This window comes from Falco rusticolus, chromosome 7 (assembly GCF_015220075.1).
Source record: "Falco rusticolus isolate bFalRus1 chromosome 7, bFalRus1.pri, whole genome shotgun sequence".
Taxonomy (NCBI): Eukaryota; Metazoa; Chordata; class Aves; order Falconiformes; family Falconidae; genus Falco; species Falco rusticolus.
Window position 1 is genome coordinate 16,411,020 of NC_051193.1, and position 11,554 is coordinate 16,422,573.

The following is an 11,554-nucleotide window of genomic DNA, read 5'->3' on the forward strand; positions in this document are numbered from 1 at the left end:
TCTTTCTTGTAAAGGTATGCAGATTGCCAGTGTTTGTGTGTGGGCAACTGTTTCTGTATAGCACATGCTTAATGTGTTCTCTGTTGAAGAAGGGAAAATAACCCCTAAACTACAAGGAAAATGAATTTATGCATTTGCTTGTCAACCAGGAGAAGCAGATTATATTTTCTTTTAAAAAAAATTTAAACTTGTAACACCATTGGTTCATTTATAACTATACCATTGAACTAACTCATTGAAGATGGATTCTACAATATTAATTCTGATGGTTGTAATCGACCAGCAAACAGGTGTTGTTTCAGCAAGGCCTTAGTGAATTTGTTAGAAGTCTCTAAAAAAAATCATCATACTTTTTTTGGGGGGGGAACCTACTTCGTATGAGTTAAAAAAAACCACAGCAGGCACCACTCAGACACTGATACCATCAGCAGCTCTTCCTTAGCAAAGGAGGATGCCCTCAGGTCTTTTATGGACTTGCACAAGCGACATCCCCATCTGGTGTCGCGCCTGTGCTGTGAAGCTGCAGCACTAAGCATCAGCTAATTGGAGCTGGGCAAAACAGGCCTGGCTGCTTCAAATGGCAATGAAATTCTCACTGCCCTGTTTGTGCGGGCACAGCACGGACCTGTATCCTGTACCCTGTTATGGTAAGCGAAGTGTAACAGTTCAAATGTTGAATGGCATGGTTTGGTTTAAGAACATCAGTCAGTCACACGATGAGGACATAGGTAGCACCCACGTACCTTGTAAGTAATGATGCTGTGACATACAAAATATTGTAACTAGGCATGACTCAAGATGAGGGTTCAGAAATATTTCTTTAGTAATTGACTTACACGCCTGCAGAATCTCTTCTATCAATAGGTTTTGTTTGGTTTTTATTAGGGGGGTGGTGGCGTTTGCTTGTTTGTTTTTGGTTTTGTTGGGGTTGGGGGGAATGGTTGGTTGGTTCATTTGGTTTAAGAACATCAGTCGGTCACACGATAAGCCACACTTCAAACTCCCTTATGCCCCTATCAAGCCCTCATGTCGCAGCAGGTTTGACATCCTCTGGTTTCTTTAGTGATAGTCACATCATGGTCCTAGTGTTCCAGCTGCATTACAGCGGTAGCTGTGCCTATTTGTGCCAAACAACAGGTCTGAATGTGTTGTAACCTATAAGCCCTCATCTTCCACAGCCCTGTGACTTAGTAGCTGATTTGTAAGCACTTATCACCATCCTCAAAATATTTTTTCTTTTAATTCACTTCCCCCAAAGCACATAAGCAAAGAATAAAGATGAGAGAATAAACAGTTTATGCATAGGGTTAATTAAACTTTGTTTTCTTAACAGTTTTACAAATGTTGTGATCAGTCTAGAGTGTCTGCTACTGACTGGGGAAAGTGAACTGCTGTCAGAACCTTCTTGCCACTCTTGTCCTCTTCCCCTCATCTGACTTTCTTCTCTGGTTTAAACGGAGTTTGGAAGCATGGCTGGAGTTAATTGGGAAAATTAACAGCTCCTCTGGTGTTTTATTTAGGGACCCACAGTACAGTTTTCCAGATGTGCCTGATCTCTGCCACTGTTCTATTCCCCTTCTATCAATCACCTTCTTAATTCAAAACTAGTGGTCAAGCAACCAAATACCAAGGTAGTAAAACAACAGCACATGGTGTTCATTACAAAAATCTCCCTCATTTGCCAGATACACAGATGCAATTAACTTAAATCAATTCCAAGCTTAAACAACCTGCCCTTCCCCTGCAACCCTTGCCCTGCCTTGGCTTCTTCTCATTTACACACACAGTTCAGTGTTGCCCTGCGCGTCCGGCACTCACCCTGCATCAGTGCACTCAAAGCATCTCAAGCAAAGGCAGCTAACTAGTATTGTCAGTGGGGTTGGGCTTTTTAAAAAAACAAGGCAAACACACACAAGAGTGAATTCTATTTTGCTTCCAGCTGCTCCCCCCCTGTGGGACAAGGTGGGCTGTTTTGGCTGTACCTGAACAGGGTGCCGGAGGATGGTGAACAGACCCGTTTGCTCCGCTGGTGCAGGTGTATCTCCGCAGGGATGTGGTGCTGGAGCTGCCAGTCCCCAGCCTCTGGACATGGCCGAGCTCAAGCTGGTGCAGCTGAGGAGCCTGCTGGGTCAGCAGCAGCTTGACACCTCCTGCAGCTGCAGCTTATTGCGGGGTTTTTTGGAAGTTTATTCACCTTGACCTCATTTAGTAGAAATACTTTTCCCTTCCATTGTCTTGCAGTCTTATATTAAGCCACAGAGAAGTGCCATCTTGGAGTTTCACAGCATCTCCGGACCAGCTACCCTTGGCATCCCGACTGCTTGCTTTCTCACGGAATTTTGTACATCCCTAGAGCATAGATGTGGTTATTTTTCATGCCACTCTTAATATATTAGAGTAAAAAATAGAATTACTCTATGTAAAAGGCAAGGATGTTATATCTCTGGAGAAAGAGCAGTGTACTGCAACAACAAGCAACCTCAAAGCATAAAAATAAATCCTCAGAAATTTCTTACTGAGGGGATGAGAAATGGGGTGGAGATGAAATTGGTGAACCAGTACCTAGCAGCCTATTCCTTAGCTGCACTTTATCTATTCAAAGCACGTATATGGCACAGAGGCCTTTTTTAATATTTAAGGCTGATATTGCCAGGCCTTGCTTTACTAACAGCATATTACGGTGTTCCTGCTGGGAACAACTGGGTCCTGCATGCTAAAGAGACTTCTGTGGAAGGAACAGAAAGCATTTGAGCTACAGAAGCACAGGGAAACCTGCACCTCCTGCTAACCAGGAGCGATGGCTGCAGCGGCTGCCAAGCACCAAGCCCACAGAAGCACAAATGCCTCCGTAGCCGCCCTCTTCTCCTCACCAGGGGGAGGGTATGAAAGAATACGCAGAAAAGCTTATGCATTCTGATCCAGAATCCAAGTAATTAACAAAATGGGACTCAAATCCCCCCCGAGACGTGTTGCAAGTGTCACAGTGTCCAGATGTTCAAACGTCAGAAAAACGGCACAGTGCTCCCGGGCACCAAAGCCCCCGTCTACACCAGGGAAACAGCCAGAGGCTGGGCCAGGAGGTTGGCTTCTGGGCCGCTGCAAGTGAGTTCCAGCGCACAGATAAAGCAGGCGGTAAGCACCCAGTTGTACACTCCGTCCTGGCTCTGCGTTCTGCGTGCGTGGTTTTGCAGGGGGGGTTGTTTGTTTTAGAGAGGCAAGGGGAGAGACTGACTCGTTACTACACTCCCAGAGCAGGAAAGATTGTACGTACTGGGAACAGAAAGCCTCAGCAGCTTGAAGCAAGGTGATTCCAGCTGCTGGATTCCAGGATGCAGAGCTGTATCCCCCACGCTTAGATAACACAGGCTGGATTTTCTATTATTCGGTGCTTGCAATTTATTTTTTTTTTTCTCTTCAAGTTTTTGCTCAAACCAGAATTTACCAGTGTGGAAACTGACCCTAAAGTAACACTGCAAGCAAATTCTACAGATCATCTAGAAAGAGAAGTTGCTACAATAATTACATCTGGATAAAAAAAGGATAGCTGCAAGATCTTGAAACATTTCTCATGGCTTTTAAGAGTCTCAGTGGCAAATAATACTTTGACAAGAAAATACTTTCTTTTCTAGATAATTGTTACTTTTGTGTGGAAGAATGTGATAGTTGAGTCCTTTTAAAGAAGATGATGCGGTTTTACCTTAACAAGATAATTGGTTTATCATGCATTATATGCCTGATGCTCCCCCCGAGACTCTGTCCTATCTTAGCAATAAAAGTTCCTTAGCACATATCAAAGAACTTGTTACAGTCCTGTTGTGACAGTTACATGGCTGGACATTAATCATAATTTTCCTATAGCAGTAATAATATTCATGTAATTAGATACTTTTGCTACAGAATCATCATGATACCTTATTTTTAAATGCAATGTCTTTAGAAGGAAGGTGTAAGAAATGTGGTGAGAACAATTTTGGAGAAAACAAAGGAGATTAGACACAAAATGCTTCAGACAGTGAAGTTAAACTCTTTGATAGATACTGCCCAGGATTTTTAAAGTAGCATATATTGGGACAGGGGTGGGAATCACTGACAGTTCGAAGGCCAAAAAATCTTAACCAATTCAAGATGACCCTTACTGCTTTGGTGGCTGTCTGCTGGGGTTTGTGAGCTATCCATGCTTACCTAAGATCCTGCTGTAGTGTTCTGGATATGTCAGCATGCCCTCGCCACTCTAAAAGACTTTTTTTGATCAAGCTAGCATTTAAAGAAAAAAACACTAATATAATCATAAATATCTGTCTCAGAATACAGGAACAGGATCAATGGGTCATTGCAACAGGTAGTAACCTCCTCCTGCATTCCCGTTTTCTAAAGATCAGCCCGGTCAATGCCTCGGTTTGTTATGGCTCAATCTATTGGAAATACCTCCCTCGTCCAGCCTTTGCTGCCGGCGTGCAAGTGTTTTGCCTTGCAGCATCAGGCAGTTACAACAGCATTTTCTGGGTAGGAGTGTTCAGTCTTTTCAATGTATTTTGCACTTGCTGTCAACATAATGAGCTGTCATTGAAAGACTTCAAACCTGTTTACAAAATTCAGCGGTCAGTGTATCAAGACCTCTTGTAGTTGTATAGTTAAGCTTAAAAAAACCCAAACACACGGTATTTTACTATCACTCCTGGCAGACAGACTTAATCATTCCTGTAACACCTTTCAGATAAGAACGAAGCCTTGTTCGTACTCCGTGTGTGTACCTTGGGGTGCCGTGGAGCAAGCTCAGCATTGTTTACACTCGCCACCAATTGCCAAAAGTTAGCCAGATGTGTTTGCTGCCTTGGCAGAGCTTCCCTGCATGCTGCAAAACAGGAGGTGCAGGGTTTGGACCGAACACTTGAAAGTCGCTCTTGACAGATACCATTCCCTGTGCTGCAGCCTGATCGAGCTTTTGGTTCTGGTACAGGTTACAAGGTTAAAAAAAAATTAAGAGCTTTAGTAGCCCCTTTCAGAGAGGTGATTTGGCTGCTTGCAGGTGCCAGGCTCGTACTTGGCAGGCTGGACGCGAGGGCTGGGTCACTGGCGAAGCAGTTGGTGCCTGGTAGTGCCGTGGGGTCTGTGGGCAGGGACACAGCGCGTGGAGATGATCCTCACTGAGCCTTTTTGCCAGGGAGCGGTTTCCTCTCTCACAGCTGGATGCCAGCTTTCAGGATACGACCGAGCGTAACGTCCCCTTTGTAACATCAGGCAGCAGCCATACAGCATCGCGGCACCGTGTCAGCTGTGCCGTATCATCACGGCAGCTCTTAGGAAGGTTTCCACGCCGTGGGCCAGTTTCAGCCACAGGACAGGGCTGTTGCCCAGACACCACTTGCCAGCTACCACTTTTAGACACAGGAGAAGAACACAGCGGTACAGGTCGATTCCCAGCCAGCTGCTGGGGGTAGCAGGAGGAAAGCTTAGCCAGCCCCTCTCTTGGCAGCCCTAGCAGAGCTGATGGAAACTGCAGCTGAGCATCTCTCCCCATGGATATTATCTCTGGAGGCATTACCCAGACCAGGACAACAGCGTAACCACTCATTCTGCGTTGCTCCTCATCTCCTTACAGAAGGGGCTCCCCCAGCCTACCACCACCTCTGGCAGGTATCGAAAAGCACACTCCACTATGTAGCAATGATATATTATTAGCAAAGTAAATGCTAATGCAAGCCAGCTGCTGAATTAAGACTATCATTAGGAACCTCCAGTCGCTAGATTCCCAGACAGTGCTTTTTTTGCAGCATGATTGCTGCTCACATAAAGCACTGAAAGGAAAAACGGTCTTAAAAAAGACTCTTTTTTCCATTCAGTCATGTTCCCTCTGTACAGGGCTTTTGCTGCTATTTCCAGCATGCCCACGTTTTGCCTTCAGACGTTCGGATACCGGTACGTTCTCTCAGGACCATACAATTATCAGTCTGTAATCTCCTGTTCCACCGCGGAAATGAGCAAGCCTTTTATGTTCATGGTAACAATTTAGAAGTGTTAAAAGTTTGAGCACCGGGCCCCTGGTGCTTACACGTGTTTAAATTGGCCCTCCCTGAAAGCTGATATATTCCATCTGGTCTATTGGCTTTCTTGGCTTAAAGTTACTGGAAACACTGAATGTCTCTTCTGCAGTGATCCTGTAGCTGTCCAAGAGCAATAGGCACACTTACAGCTAGCTCCCTGGCCGCTCAGTACCAAAGTACTGTGGGAGGGACACTTTTTTCCCCGGGCTGCTTTGAGAGCTATCTTGAAATCCTGAGTTCTGCAGTTCACTATTCTAATCAATCTTCTAGCCTTCTAGATATTTGTGAGCTTCTATCTATAAGATAGATATATCTATCTAGATATTGTGATCTTCTATCTATAAGGATACTTAAAAGGATAAATAAACCACACAAGTTTGCAACTCGTTGCCTCCGAACATTGTGCCTGAATGCTGCAGATTAAGCAACTAGATTTTTTAGGTTGTTTTTCTACGTGCTCCTTTCCAAATCTGCACTAGCTTTTTCTTGTCCTTGTAGATTTACATGACAGCCTAATAAAATTCCCTGCTCTTATTTTCCTCAAAGAAAATTATTTATTTATTTAATGCTTTCTTAACTATGTAAAGAAAAAGCCACATTACAGGTAACTCCAGATTATAATGAAACAAGCTGCCAGCCCAGTAAATTACCAACACCAGCAGCAACGCTGGATGAACAGTTCAGGTATCTGCTGCTCATTTAACTCTCTGCAAGAGTTAAATCTTTAGGATACAGGTGCCTCATTCCTCCTGGCTGGCACTCCCAGGCTCTCCATGCTCAGGGACAGGTATGTTACTAGGTTAAAATACACAGATGCATTCAAACCGGGTCACGCAAATCATTAAACCAGCGCATTCCTTCAACAATTTTCACAACTCGACCATCTCGTACTGTAGCAGACTGAGAGTGTGCCTGTCCTTGGCTTAGTCCGTCTCCCACAAGCCTGAGCAACTGCTAGCAGCTGGAGGGATGCCCACACTTCCAGCAGCGTCGCTGACTCCTCAAAGCCTCTCTTTTGCTGCAGAGGCTGCACTACATTTGAAAATTGAGGATTCAGGGGTATTAAAAATATTTCGGCCTCTTCATCATCTTTATTTTCCTGTGTATTTTGCTGGTTGTTAAGATTCAGCCCTCTGCTTGCTCACAGTACAGCTGGAGCAGAGATACAGGGACCTTTCCCGATTCCCACCACCTCCCACTCCCGCCAGGCTGCAGGAGCCCACCACAGTCCTGCAGCCGCTTCTTATTTTTATCTCAGTCCTTTAGATTCACCACAGCTCACCTCACCTCTCCAGAGTGCTCTCAAGCTAACTCGGTGCCCCCCCCCACATACACCACTTGGCAGCGGCTTGAAAACACAGCCCACCACCAGCTGCTGGGAGCCGGGGTTACGCTCACGGCGGCAGTGGGAGGTAAGCACACAGCTCCAAGCGTGATTCACTTCAGACCTGGTGAAGTCAACGGGTTGGGGTAATTAACTAGTACAAGCTGCAGCAGGCACTACAGTAACGACTCCCAGTGTCAGACAGAACCCCACAGGTGCAACGTAAACCAAAGAAACGGCTTTGTATCCTTTCTCTTACAACAAGCCTGCTAATAAAATTAAAAATACACTGGGCAGACTCCACAGCAGCTTTTCAGGTGAACTCCTACTCTCTCCATTTTCACCTGTGGAGCAGCACTCCCTCCAGAGCTCACTTCAACGCGTCTGCTAGCCATTTGCCAGGGGAGAAAATATCCTGGCTGCAAAACTTTATTAAGGCTTTGACTAAGATGTGGCTAACCGGGAGGGAAATGGATTCATGTGTTCAGGGGGGTTGTTTCCATGTCCATGTAATTGCTTTCAGAAAATGTGGACCGTGCTCTCTCGTGGGCATATTCTGGTTCACTGGTTCTGCCATGCGTTTTGTCCAGAGGGGCTGAATGGGTATTTACATGAAAATAGTATTGCTGAGCATTTAGTTCCAACCATTTTGCACTTGGTACAGCCATCTGGAATCAAAATGTTTCGAGAATATTACAGATGCTCTTGCATTTTGGTCTGAAAAACTCTTAGAACTCTAACATCCACTCTCTAGAGTTGCCAAACTTTTTCCACATTTCTGTTATTAAGCAACTCTGTTATTAAGCAATCCTGTTATTAAGTTTAGTGGATGTGAGACATCTTTGTTATGTTCAGCAGGGTGTGCCAAAGCTGGGCCATCACTGGTGGGGAGTGGTGTAGCACGCTGACCGCGGGACCGGCCGGGCACGGGGAGCCTCTCCTGCAGCTGGGCGGGCGGCGTTCCCTCTTCGGGTACCACAGCTGTGCAAACACAGGTCTGAAGAGCTGCACTTTTCGAAGGATGGAAGATTGCTGTGGCAGCATTCCCATCACAAGGGGCTTTTTTAATAGCTTTTATCATGCACAGCTCTCCAGATGACGGAGAGCAGACCTGAAGGCAGAACTGGTCCTTCCTTTCGTAAAAACTAAGATGTCAGACTTTCTATAATGGAAGCTAATCATGACCCAGCAAAGCAGTGTGCTCGGAGGTTGGTTTTTCATTTTTAGCTTTGGTGTAATGTTCCTGAAAGCTAATAGCATCGAGAATGTTGTTGCCGATTTGTTTTGCTGTATGAAAGAAAGCAGAAAATAGAATTGCTGTATGTAGGAGGCAAAGATGGATTTTGTGTAATGAGCAATATGCTGCAGGAAGAAAAGACTGCCACAGTAAACCTGCAGTCCCCATGAACGCCTGAATGTAATCATGTGGCTAACCACTTGTGATCTTTGAAAGGCAAGGCAGCACCTTGGTGTCTGAGCACGATGTGGTTTTGGAGGCAGGAATTCAAACAATCAATCCAAACAGCCCTCCTTGCTCCCTCCAGCACACACTGCTGCAAAACTGCGCACACCCTGAATTTAAGCGCAGCTGAGCACAGTCCTTTGCAAACAGCCCCCATGCCGTTGTCGAGGCTGCACAAACGGGCTGATGACTGTTGTCTGCCACCTCCTCATCGCACGCACGTTGTCTGACCCCACCAGCAGGCGCTTGGGCAGCTGGAGACCACGGGCTGAGGCTCTGCGGCGTGCCAGTCCCAGCGTCCCAGTTGGCAGCTTGCTAGTGCAGCTGGGATGCACCAGTTGTCCTCCTCCCCGAGCTTCTCAGCAGTTCCCTGACACAGTGGAGGGACCGTTGGCAGCAGCTCCAGCTTCTGCATTTACCAGAGCGCCACAGCATGCTACAGATGCACAAGCTTGTCCGGCGTCCCCACCAAGCACTGTCCTTCTCCACCGCGGGACCTTGACTGCTTGGTACAGTTGGCGGGGAGAAAGCGCGTGGCAGTGATGGTGGTGGAACCAATTACCAGGTGTTACAGATTTGACAATACACAGAACGGCACAAATCATGGTGAGAGGCAGAGGAAGGGAGCGTGCACCAACTGTTGGGATCTGCCTGGTCCCGGAGAGCTCTGAGCCCTCGTGGCTGGCAGGGCTTAGGGGCCAGAGATGCCACGGTGGGACAGGCTGGAGGGAGCAGCACGGAGTGGCGAAGGGGCCACAGCAGGGCCAGGAGGCAGCTGGAGCAGAGCGCAGGAGATAGAGAGGAGGGGGAGGATATAGCACTGGGAACTGGGAAAGGAAACGATGCAAGAGAGGGGAACACAGCTTCTCGAGAGACGTTATCAGCCCCAATGTAATAACAGGTTTCTTTAGTTCGGTTTTAGAAATATGAGAAAGAGCTCAGTCTCCTGCTGTTAAACAGCAGATCCCACCCTCGGGACTTGGCATGGAAAAATACACTCCAGCCTGAACATTCAGTTAAACTCGGCCCAATGCTGTCTGGCTGCGCTGCCCGTTTCATAGCTCGCACCTTCCACTGGGAGCTGGTTATTGTCATTTGAGGCACCAAACCCAGGGATGTCACAGGGGAAGAAACCCACCTGTGAACATCACACACTGTTCGCTTGTGTGGATGACGGCCAGGACTTCGAATACAGGAACAGACCTTGGAACAACTTTTTTTGTGCCAAACTTCACTTCTAATAAGTTTATTAGAAGCTTTTATGTGCTAATTTAGCATCGAATTTTGTCCCTCAGAAATCACACAGACAGAGGGCAACGGCATGCATGAGAACATGCTGGTGGTGGTTGTGCCAGTCCTGGCTCCCGCACAGACGCACTAGTGTACCAAAGATGCAGGGCGTGCGGTGGGGGACACAGGACTTTGCAAGCCACCTCCTGTGTGCCGCAACCGCTGGTTTTGCTGCGAGCCACAGAATTGCAACAGCTCTGCAAAGTTCTCCCTGCAGCGGGGCTGAGCACGGTGGGAGCCCACTGGGCCCTCAGCTGGTGAAAACGGCACAGAAGCTGAGATGCCATAAATATTAGTAAAATTAATATTCTAAAGATTTACTGCAATTACTTTCAGGTTTTGATCAAAACAGATACTGAACAACTGCATCCACTTGATTAATAGCACACACTTACTACAGAAAGAGATGCTAATATTAATCTTCCATTTTACTGTGTCAAATGCACATAATTAGTCATCACAGATACTATTTATATACCTACGTACTGCTAAGTGAAAGAATGCTTTCATCCTGGTTTTATCATTTCTAGATTAAATCATAGTTTCTCTATTTCCTCTAGTCAGCAGCTCAGCCCCACAGTTTTCTCTCCAAATGACAGGCAATTCTTTTAAGCACATTGAATTTTATTTTTTTTCCAGGTGGTGGTTCAGTTGAAATTAAATGTTACTCTTTCACACTGCTCAGTAGTACGGCTGTAGCGCACAAAGAAAGATGACAACTTTAATATTCTAGCGAACTTGAAAAACAGAATTTGAACAGATGAGTTTAAATTCAGAGTGTTACCTGCCTGAAGTGAGCGCTGGCACCCAGCACCCCTTTTTCCTGGGGTGAGGCTGTAGGGAGCGCGGGAAAGGCAAGGCTGCGGGTCAGCCCGCACCGCGGACGCCGGCTGCGCAGGGGGGTGATGGCTTCGTGTGCCGAGGGCCCCCAGACCCAACCAGCCTAGGACCCACTCGGGCTCCAGCATCAGATCAGCGCTGGAAGCTTTGATTTCTATTGTTATTTTTAATCTCCTGGTGGTTTGATTTCCCAGCAGCTGGTGGAGGACGTGGCTACCTCCACCCCCCCGGTACCAGCCAAGGCTCTGGTCTCCTCATGAGCAGTGAGGTCCCCAGCTGGCAGGGCACGATGGGCATCTCCTCTGCTGAGCACGTACCAGAGAGGCCACTCTGCTGGCGTTCGGCACTCGCCTCACCGGCTGTAAGCCCAAGTACACCCATGCTCAGCCCCGTTTCTCTACACGCTGAGACACCCTTTCATCCAAGAGAGACTTCGCTCCCCTGGCATTACACTGGATGATTATTCCATACGAAATCTTTTCCTTTACTTTGTCTATATAGGGTCACCTAAAAACCAACATTAACGTGAAAAACAGAGGAAGGCCAAATTCATCTCGACCAATAATTATAGAAGCTCATAGGATAAAGTCCAGCAGG

At 46.7% G+C, this 11,554-nt stretch overlaps 1 protein-coding gene across 1 annotated transcript in view; it reads left to right on the plus strand.

The window, feature by feature from the left end:
• TNFAIP8L3 (TNF alpha induced protein 8 like 3) overlaps positions 1–11,554 on the plus strand; it is a 48,593-nt gene that overhangs the window by 33,242 nt on the left and 3,797 nt on the right.